This window comes from Triticum urartu, chromosome 6A, assembly GCF_056163025.1.
Source record: "Triticum urartu cultivar PI428250 chromosome 6A, HENAU_Tu73, whole genome shotgun sequence".
Lineage (NCBI taxonomy): Eukaryota > Viridiplantae > Streptophyta > Magnoliopsida > Poales > Poaceae > Triticum > Triticum urartu.
Genome location: NC_141878.1, coordinates 435,507,059 through 435,518,012, shown reverse-complemented (window position 1 = coordinate 435,518,012; position 10,954 = coordinate 435,507,059).

The following is a 10,954-nucleotide window of genomic DNA, read 5'->3' as shown; positions in this document are numbered from 1 at the left end:
GGAAGACTTGGTAAAGCAGTGTGACGCTTGTCAGAAATTTTCATGTCGAGCTCATGTTCCGGCTCAAGAGTTATGCATGATTCCCATCACTTGGCCGTTTGCTACTTGGGGGCTTGATATGGTTGGACCCTTTAAGCGCTCCAAGGACAAGAAGACCCACCTGTTGGTGGCGGTTGACAAGTTCACCAAATGGGTTGAAGCGGAGTCCATCAGTAAATGTGATGCAGCCACGGAGGTTCAATTTCTCAAAAATATTATTTTCCGTTTCGGCTTTCCACATAGCATCATCACAGATAATGGTACGAACCTTTCTAAAGGTGAGATGGAGGAGTTTTGCCAACGAGAGCACATCCGGCTTGATGTAGAGTCTGTGGCTCACCCCCAGTCTAATGGTCAAGCTGAGAGGGCGAATCAAGAAATCCTGAAGGGTATCAAGCCTCGGCTTATGGTCCCTTTGAAGCGGACGCCGGGTTGTTGGGTGGAAGAATTACCATCTGTGTTATGGAGTATAAATACCACCCCAAACCGATCTACGGGATATACACCTTTTTTCCTGGTCTATGGGGCTGAGGCTGTCCTCCCAAGTGATATTCGTCACGACTCGCCCCGAGTTGCGAATTATGTTGAAGCAGACAACAAGCAAGCACACCAAGAGGCGCTGGACCTGTTAGATGAGAAACGAGACATGGCTTTGGCTCGGTCGGCGGTTTATCAACAAGACCTGTGGCGTTATCACAGCCGCCGGGTTAAGACAAGAACCTTTCAAGAAGGCAATTTGGTACTTCGGCTCATTCAAGACCAGACTGATATGCACAAATTATCCCCACCTTGGGAAGGGCCCTTTGTGGTCAGCAAAAATCTGCACAACGGATCATACTACCTCATTGACGTTCGAGAAGACTCGCGTAGCTCTGTGGAGGAGACCCGGCGGCAATGGAACATAGCTCTCCTACGGCCTTATTACACTTGAAGCCACAGGCTTTTCGTATGTACATATTTCAACAATGTATATATTATGATCAATATAATAAACCGGCATCCTTGCTATCAAGTAGGGTCTCCGCAATTTTTTCTTTAAATATCTGTTAACTTGGGGGCTTCAGCTAATAAAGCGAAGTACTACCTGTTAGCCCGGCTACCATGCCACCATCTAGCTTGGGAGCTTCACACCCAAGGGGCCAAAGAGAGTTTGATTGCGTAAAGCACGACTCAAACATAGGCACCCATTGAGCACAACTCACAAAGTTACTTGGGGGCTCTTTGTGTCAAATACCAAAGAGTTTGAAAGGACCCTTGTAGCTGGGTATCGACCCACGGCTTGGAAGCCTGGTGTATTCACCTAAAACCCCGGGTTAACCTGCCTTCATCAAGTAAGCCACTCCTATCCAGGTAATCCTGGCACGACCCGTCGAACGTTTGACAGTTACTCTCATTGAGACCTTGAACTTGTCAAAGTTAAAACGATGATTGGTTAGTTGGAGGGCCATCTTAAAAGGTTTCGTCGAAATGGTTTAACTCAGTGGCCTGGCAGCCCATGAAAAGCCTCGATCTGGGCCTGGCAGCCCTTGAAAAGCCTTGACCATGGTTTTTGTTTGCTTCTTGCCAAGTTTTGTTTTTCGTAAGGTTTATGTTAAACCGGTGTTTTTTAACCCGGTATGGCTTACGGATCTTCTGTTAAAGCATACAATTAAAGGTAACCCGGCATCCTTCAAAACCGGTCTGGCTTTGACACCTTGTCTCCAGCAATCGGCCGGTGTTCATCACAACCCGCTATATCATATATATACCAGCATGGCATGGTGGAAGTTGGGTTTTCACCCTTCTTCAAATCACAATTGGTAAACAAACAGCAATGTTTTGTATCACAGGTATGATTTATTATTGCTGCAACCATAGTTGCTTACCAAGTTGTGTTGGGTATTTTGACCCGTCCGGTGGTAAACCGCCTGGACAGATTTTCCTTATGCAGACACAGGGATTGCATAATATTGTAAAAATACATAAGCCAATACCGAAATTATCATGACGAATCAACGCAAAGTGTATCCCAGTGCACGATGGCAACGGATTAAAGTATTTTCACTAGCCTATTACAAGGCGCTTGAAGGCCCAAAGTATGGTGTTTCCAGCAGAACAAGGTTTATGAAGCATCACTCTGATTGCCGGATCAAGTCTCATTACCATGTTGATGCGAAGTTGATGGGTCATCTAGCGTCGGATCATCCTCCTCCTCCCCACCTAGAGGCTGGAAGTTTGTGGTGGTCCAGTCAATCCGGGTTAAGGCCTGAAAGATAGCTTCTTCACTGATAAGTTCTGATGGATCAATGTTAGGGGCATAAGTGTGCTTACGGATTCCCGGAATAAGATTTTGCGCCTCCGGGATGACAGTGTTAACCCGTTTGTTGTTGGCATCATAATAAGACCGGTGAACAGTCAAGTTAGCATCTTCTGCTAGCCGACTCGCCAGAGGACGCATTTCCCTTGTCACTCTTTTAAGGGCTTCATCATCAAAATCTGCCCTGTTTTCTTGTGTGCTTGGAAAGCCTTTGGCAAGGTCAACCGGATCCAAGTTAGCTATCCACGCTTTGGCTCGGGTAAGTGCCAACAAAGCGCCAGCCCTGGCAGCAGATCGCTTTACCTCTTCTATCTGTGCTGGTGCCATGGATAGCCTTGCCAGAGTGTCCTTGATCAGTGTTGGGGCCGGATTGTCATAGGATGCTGCGCAGATAACCCGTTGAGCACCGGTGTATAGTTGTTCAAGCAGAGTATATGCTGCTTTCAGCTTCATCCGTACATCTGAGCCCAGATGAGTAATGCGGCTACCTGCAACGGTTTAAGAATTTCATATTTCAACTGGCACCTTACAAGATGGATATTTCAGATGCCTTGCTAGGAGTACTTACCAAATACTGCGGAGGTCATGGCGTTCACTTGACGCTTCAACCCAGAAAGCTCTTCTGCCACCGGTTTAAGAGCAGATTCGGCGTCTTCAGCCCGTTTCAGCAATGTACCCTTCTCAGTGTCCCAATTGGCACGTTCAGTATTGAATTCTTCCTTCAGTCGTTCTATGGAAGTTAAAGCGGCTCGAAGTTCATCTTTGGCTTTAGAAGATTCTTCTTGATGAGATTTGATACTCTCTTGAAGATCAGCAATCTGCGTCGTTGATGGTTTATGTCAGCCTGCCACAATCAGAGGAGCATATCAATATTTTATCAAAATTCCCAAGCATACAACTAGTTCTACACTTGGAACTTGGGGGCTAATGCGGATTGTTTCTTTCTTACTGCTTATTCAAAGTCCCGAGGGTTCATACAAGTTTCAATCCTGGCACTTGGGGGCTAATGCGGATTGCTTCTTTCTTACTGCTTATTCAAAGTCCCGAGGATTCATACAAGTTTCAATCATGGCACTTGGGGGCTAATGTGTATTTGTTCAAAAAACTTAAAAGTCAACAATGTGCAGTTTGGAAATTCAAAAGTCCCGGTTTGTCTTCACAAGCTAAACCGGCCCTTGGGGGCTACAAGATACAAGGCAGTGAAAATACAAAGATAAGGATGAAAATGTTTACCTCATAGCGTTCCTTCATCAGATTTACCAAGTCAGCCTCATTATCTCGGCTTGTATAAAGCTGGTTCAAGAATCCGGAATGAAGATCCTGGGCAGAAAGATTAGCATATTTTGACAAGTCAGCTTCCATCTTCCTCTTGCCCATAGAAGTAAACTCATCCTTGGCGGTATGTTTTGCCAAGATAACTGGATCACCCGGAGCGGTATAAGCAGTGCCAGTAACAATAATGTCAACATCTTTGGTTGGGCTTGGCGGATTAGCAGTTGACCTCAGTGGATCAGCAACCGGACTTGCAGGTATAGCGTGTGGACTTGAGGTGTCCTCATGTGTGGCCGGATCAGCTTCCAGCGGATCAGCGTTGTTAGTTGGCTCTGGCGGGACAGAATCATCCATGAGATTATCAAGATTTTTATCAGGATTTTCAGGAGCTTTCTCTGGTTCAAGTTCGCCGGTAGGGGCACTGGTCTTGGCTTTCTTACTCAGACGAGCTTTAGCACTAATATTAAAACAAGGATTAGCATGATTAACTGAATTATGAAGGAGAAGGGAGGACTGCATACTTACCCAGGGACGGTTTTCAGTGGAGGCAGCTGAGTGGTTGATGAACCGCCAAACGAATTAGAAGATGCCTGATAGTTTGAATCAGATGGATTGAGAGGGCATCAGAAGAAACGTTTCAAAAGATAACGTTTTTCAGGAGAACAAGCAACCTCTGGACGACGTTTCCGGTTTGGTGTATGAGGTAAACTGGAAGAAGTGACCTGTTGACCACTGTGCCGGGTTGTGCGACGCCCTTCAGTTTGCTGTGTCTTCAAAGAAAGTTTTTGATCCAAATGAGCAACAGGGTGAGAGCATTTCACTTTCCGAACTGCACGGCGAAATCGTTGAACCGGCACAAGTTCTGAGTCAGAAAGACAAATTACCTCAACATGATCTGCATGGCTGGCCTCCGCATCATCCTGGGAGTAATCATTATCAGTAAAATATATGAATAGAAGTCAAGGGAGTCAAACTTTACCTCTTCAGCCGAGTCACCGACATCCTCTGGCGGTTCCGAAGACTCAGCAGTTTTCTTTTTGGCAGCTCTCTTGATGACCTTGGTCTTAACACGAGGAGCCTTAGCCGCTTTGTCTTGAGATTTCCTTTTCCAGAAGGAGCTACTGGCCTATGAGATTGCACAAAGGGTTATTATAGCAGTGTCAAAGAGGAGAAGGATCAGGAAAAGTACAAGGTTAAAGTCTTTACTGCTGGCAGTTTGTTGGAGGCATAAAAAGGACGCAGACCAATTTGAGTACATACGGTGAGCGGTTCGTCAAGTATTTTCTTTACACCTTCAGTGACTTCATCGTCAGTCAGTTCTATTTCATTAAAACATTGTGGATCATTGGTATTGCCGGTATATTCAAACATCAATCCGGGCCGGCGGCTTAAAGGTAGAATGCACCATGAAATCCAACAGCGGACGAGATCAACACTAGTTAAACCGTTGGCAAGGAAAGCCTGGAGTTTGGCGATTTGAGGTGCATAGGCTTGTCGGTCTTTGGCAGATAATCTCTGAGGTAAAGGGTGATTATTGCTGAGCCGGTGCGGATGGTAGCCCGGTAAAGGATTCTCTTCAGCAGGGGCAGTATTCTGACAGTAGAACCAGGTTTGGTTCCAGTCTTTTGGATGGCCGTGAAGTTTGGCGTGAGGAAATTCAACCTCTTTCCTCTTTTGGATCGACACACCGCCAAGTTCAGTATTGGGCCCGTCAGAAAATTTAGTCTGGCGGTTTAAGTGAAAGAGATATTGAAAGAGGTCGACAGTTGGTTCTTCTTGCAGGTAAACCTCGCAGAATACTTGGAAATTGCATATGTTGGACACATAATTTGGTCCAATATCTTGAGGATGAAGTTGGAACCTGGCAAGAACATCCCGGAAATTTTTTGATCCGGGAGGACTGAAACCTCGAGCTAAATGTTGCATGAACACAATCACTTCTCCATCTTGAGGCTTAGGAGGGCACTCAGGGCCAGGAACTCGCCAATGGAGGACATTTTTTGAAGCTAAAGCGCCTATGGTGACATATTCATTGATTTGCGTTTCTGTGATCCGAGATGGAACCCAGTTGCAAGCAGCAAATTGCTTTGTCATCTTACAAAGTCTGTAAAAGGAAAATGGACGGTTTACGATTGGCGGTTCATATGTGTTTGTCAAATATTAAACCGGCAATTCAAGGTATACGTATGAAGTGAACCAGGCATTGCTGTTCAAAGTCTAGATGGCGGTTTAAGAGAGGGCTAATGACATACGACGGATTATCAATACTAAAGGATAAACCGCCCATTGGAGGCAGAACCCAATCTGAAAATTTGTTAAGTGTTGCGGAAACAAGTTTCATAAGATGGTGATATAATTTTGGATCTACCATTGTTTAAAAGACAAATTTATCTGAGCTTTACAATGGTGTTAAACAGAACAGAGAAGGTTTAGATAAGGATTTATACAGGAACAGTAAGATGCTGTAGTACAGCAGATTAAAGCTACAGATCCAGCCGCAGGGGGAAACTATCATGCCTAGCTAGATTCAGTACGATGCTAAAGGAAAAGCATAGGAAGTGCTGATGAACACTGACGAACACCGAAGAAACTTCGAAACCCTAATGCAAATTTAACAAGTAAAGGGAAGGAGTATTTACCAGAGACATGCAGTGGAGGAGTATCTTAAGAGATCTGGTACGAACAGGGTGATGCAGCGGCCTTGTTGGTGCAGACTGGAAGGTCGACGACGGCGGCGGCGGCGATACTTGAGGTCTTCGGGTCGCGAGGAGGAAGATGATGTGAATAGGAAAGGGGGGAAATGGAAGGCGCCCCGGTCTTATTTATAAGGGAAGTGGAATAAAATAGCAGGCGCGAAAATCGAGGAGCCGGGAGCGGCAAAAAAGGATGTAGCTGTCGCCTCGATCTTCGGGAATTAATTAAAGAGAAAGGAATCTTCATAAATCTTTTTATACAGGGATGACGTCACAATGATTTACTGCGGTGTCAGAAGATGACGTCATGGCGGTTCACCAAAGTTCACAGGGAGAAGACAATATGGCGGTTTACGAGAATTGTCAGAAAGTCAAGTAGTTTTTTTCTAAAGATTGAAGATTGACATGAACAGGTTCAAATCAATCTGGGGCCTAATGTTGAGGATATAACCATTAAGGGTAAACCGCCCAGGAGGGGCCGGTTCACCCTCACCTATGCTGAAGCCCAAGGAAACCCAGAAGATGGCGCTTTACGGATAAGGCTTAGAGGCCCAGAGCCCGCAGGCGATTTAGGGCCCGTGGTAGTAAACCGCCATGATTGTATAAACTAATATTATAAGATAGGAAAGAGGAGACCGAGGCGGGCACTTGTATGAGCCAGCCTAGGGACTCTGTAGACTGGCCTGGGTCCTCCTGAGTATATAAAGGGGTGACCCAGCGGCGGTTCAAGGGAGAACAACAACTCGAGAGCCAGACAAAGCGGATTCACTCCCTGGCCTTCGAAACCATAGCAATACCAATCACAACTAGACGTAGGCTTTTACCTTCATCGAAGGGGCCGAACTAGTATAAACTCCCGTGTCCCCTTGTCCGGTTTAACCCCTTCAAGCTAACCCGTAGCGATGGCTCCGCGACTAAGTCCTTTCACGAGGACATCTGCCATGACAATTCCACGACAGAGGGGGAACCGTCTTTGCTTCGCCGGCCTCATCCAGCGCCACCTGGATCTTCATGGCGGAGTCGGCGGTGGCGTACTTGTCCGTCATCACCATGAGCGCGGCCATGGTGGCCGGCTCGGAGCGCAAGAGCTTGTGCTTGAGGAGGGTACTGTCCCGGCACCCGTTGACGAAGTATTGGATTGGTTGGACTTCGTGGACGCCCTTGCAGCTGTTCCGGAGCTCGGTCCAGCGTGCGAGGTACTCGCGGCCGGTCTCAGCCGGTCCCTGCACGCACATGGCGAGCTGACTGGGGCGGCCGGGTCGCTTGTACGTGCCGATGAAGTTGCGCACGAAGGCTTGCTTGAAATCGACCCCCGCGTTGATGCTGCCCTCCGGCAGGCTGTTCAACCAGGTGTGAGCCGACCCTTGGAGCATGAGGGGCACGTAGCGCACGGCGAGGCGGCGGTTGCCGCTGGCGATGCCGATGGCGGTGGTGTAGTCGGTGAGCCAGTCCTCCGGCTTCACGGTGCCATTGTACTTGGGGGTGTCGCGGGGGAGCATGAACCCTTTGGTAAAGGGCTCACCTCGGATGCGTGGTCCGAAGCATGCCGGCCCGACGGGGCCGGTTTCCTCCAGCTCTTGGGAAAGGGCGAGTCGGTCGAGGCGATGGCGGGCGTCGGGGTCGTCGATGGCACGTAGGCCCAGCCGGTCAGTGACCACGCCACGGGGGGCCGGGTCTACTCCCGTCGGATGTTGGCCGGGTTGGAGCAGGGGGGTCAAGCCGGCGTCGGGCCTCCGAGGTCGGCTCGTCGCCCAAACTGCCGGCGGTCGTTAGGGCGGGGTTGCGCCGGGTCCGGGTGCAGCCGGAATGCGCTTCGCTGGGCGGGGAGGATGCCGTGTGCTGGAAATCGCAGGGTCCAGCGACACGTGCGGAGCCGGATCCGGCCGGCTTGGCGAGTTGGTTGAGGCGTTCCTGCTGTGCGTTAGCCGCAGCGAGGAGGTCGTTCACCCTCTTGAGGCGGTCCTGCAGCTCTTCGCCTGCGAGCTGGTCCAGGCCGACCGCGGCCGCCTGGGCAGTGCGCATGTTCTTCACGAGGGTCTTGTAGACGGGAGGGATGGCGCCGAAGGCGCGCCCGATCGTGCCGCCCCGGGCCCGCACGTTGGTGACCCGGCTTGGCTCAGGCGCGTCCAGCGTAAAGCCGTAGGCTGTGTTGTGCTCCAGCTCAGCGGAGTCGAGGTGGCGTTGTGTGGCAGTGAGCGTCTCGGTGAGGTCCAGCAGACGCTGGCGATCCTCGTCGAGGCAGGTCCGGGCCTCGGCGACGTCAGAGGCGTCGGTGTCGGTGCCGATGGGGACGCGCAGGCTCTGCATCATGGCCCGCAGGGGGTCAGGAGGGCTGGCCCGACCCGCTGCGGTCCTAGCTTTGGCGGCCTTCCTCGCCGCACTTGACGAAGAAGCAGCGCCGGTGTCAGTGACGAAAACCTCTACGCAGAGGTCCATTGCCCCGGCGAGAACACCCGCCGCCGAGGGAAAGGGGGGAGTCGGAGAAGTCGAGCACCTCCCTGGGGTACTCGTCGGCCGCAGGCGCGTCATAGATGCGCAGCGCGGCGAAGGAGACGGCGAGCACGTCTATGACATCGTCCGCCAGCGTGACGGGCTCGTCAGAGTCGGAGTAGAGCCCCGTCTGAAGCATGCTTCTGGCTAGGACCTCGAGCTGCCCCACGGTGGGCCCCAACTGTCGTGGTGGGCGCACGGCAGATGCCATGGGATGGCTAAAGAGAGATGGAGGCTCGAGGGCACTGGTGGGCTCCATAGGCGAGGTCGGCATGAGAGAGCGCGGGACACAAAACATACCTAGGTTTGGGGCTCTCTGGAGAGATAACACCCCTAGTCCTGCCGAGTGTGGTTTATGTGTTACAGTACATAGTTGCTCCTTGAGCTGTATCGGGGAGGAAGAAAGGCAGGCGGAGGCTTGGGCTGCTCTCTCCCTGTATGTGGGTGTTCTACTACTACGTTCTTCACCCCCGTGCATGGAGGCCTCCTGGGGGTTTTATAGGTCAACCCCCCAGGCGTACAATGGTAATGTTATAGGGCCACGGGGCCGGGTTGTCAGCGTCTGGGGACCCGATGCTGGGACCCGCCGGGTACCAGGTCTCGCCGGGTTCCCCGGGCGCGGGTCCCGCCAGGTACGGTGGCATTGTTGGCCGTCTTGTCGATCGTCAGGGCATGGCCGAGCCGAGCCGAGGGTGAGTTCCGTCAGCACGACGGCGTGTTGACCGTGATGATGAAGTTACCAACGCAGGGCTTCGCCTAAGCACTACAACAATATGACCGAGGTGGAAATCTGTGGAGGGGGGCACCACACACGGCTAAGAGATCAACTTGTGTGTCTATGGGGTGCCCCCTCCCCCGTATATAAAGGAGTGGAGGAGGGGAGGGCCGGCCTCCTATGGCGCGCCCCAAGGGGGGATTCCTACTCCTAGTAGGAGTAGGTTTCCCCCCTTCCCTAGTTGGAGTAGGAGAAGAAGGAAGAGGGAGAGGGAGAAAAGGAAAGGGGGGGCGCCCCCCTCCCAATTCCGATTTGGCTTGGGGGGCGCACGCCTCCCACTTGGTTGCCTCCTCCTCTGACCCACCATGGCCCATTAAGGCCCATTAACTGCCCTGGGGGTTCCGATAACCCCCCGGTACTCCAGAAAATGCCCGAACCTATCCGGAACCTTTCCGGTGTCCAAACATAGCCTTACAATATATCAATCTTTATGTCTCGACCATTTCGAGACTCCTCGTCATGTCCGTGGTCATATTCGGGAATCCGAACTATCTTCGGTACATCAAATCACATAACTCATAATACATATCATCATCGAACGTTAAGCGTGCGGACCCTACGGGTTCGAGAACTATGTAGACATGAATGAGACTAATCTCCGGTCAATAACCAATAGCGGAACCTAGATGCCCATATTGGTTCCTACATATTCTACGAAGATCTTTATCGGTCAAACCGCATAACAACATACGTTTGTTCCCTTTGTCATCGGTATGTTACTTGCCCGAGATTCGATCGTCGGTATCATCATACCTAGTTCAATCTCATTACCGGCAAGTATCTTTACTCATTCCGTAATGCAACATCCCGCAACTGACTCATTAGTCACATTGCTTGCAAGGCTTATAGTGATGTGTATTACCGAGAGGGCCCAGAGATACCCCTCCAACAATCGGAGTGACAAATCCTAATCTCGATCTATGCCAACTCAACAAACACCATCGGAGACACTTGTAGAGCATCTTTATAATCACCCAGTTACGTTGTGACATTTGATAGCACACTAAGTGTTCCTCCGAGATTAGGGAGTTGCATAATCTCATAGTCATAGGAACATGTATAAGTTATGGAGAAAGCAATAGCAATAAACTAAACGATCATAGTGCTAAGATAACAGATGGGTCAAGTCAATCACATAATTCTCTAATGATGTGATCCCGTTCATCAAATGACAACTCATGTCTATGGCTAGGAAACTTAACCATCTTTGATTAATGAGCTAGTCAAGTAGAGGCATACTAGTGATACTCTGTTTGTCTATGTATTCACACATGTACTAAGTTTCCGGTTAATACAATTCTAGCATGAATAATAAACATTTATCATGATATAAGGAAATATAAATAACAACTTTATTATTACCTCTAGGGCATATTTCCTTCAGTCTCC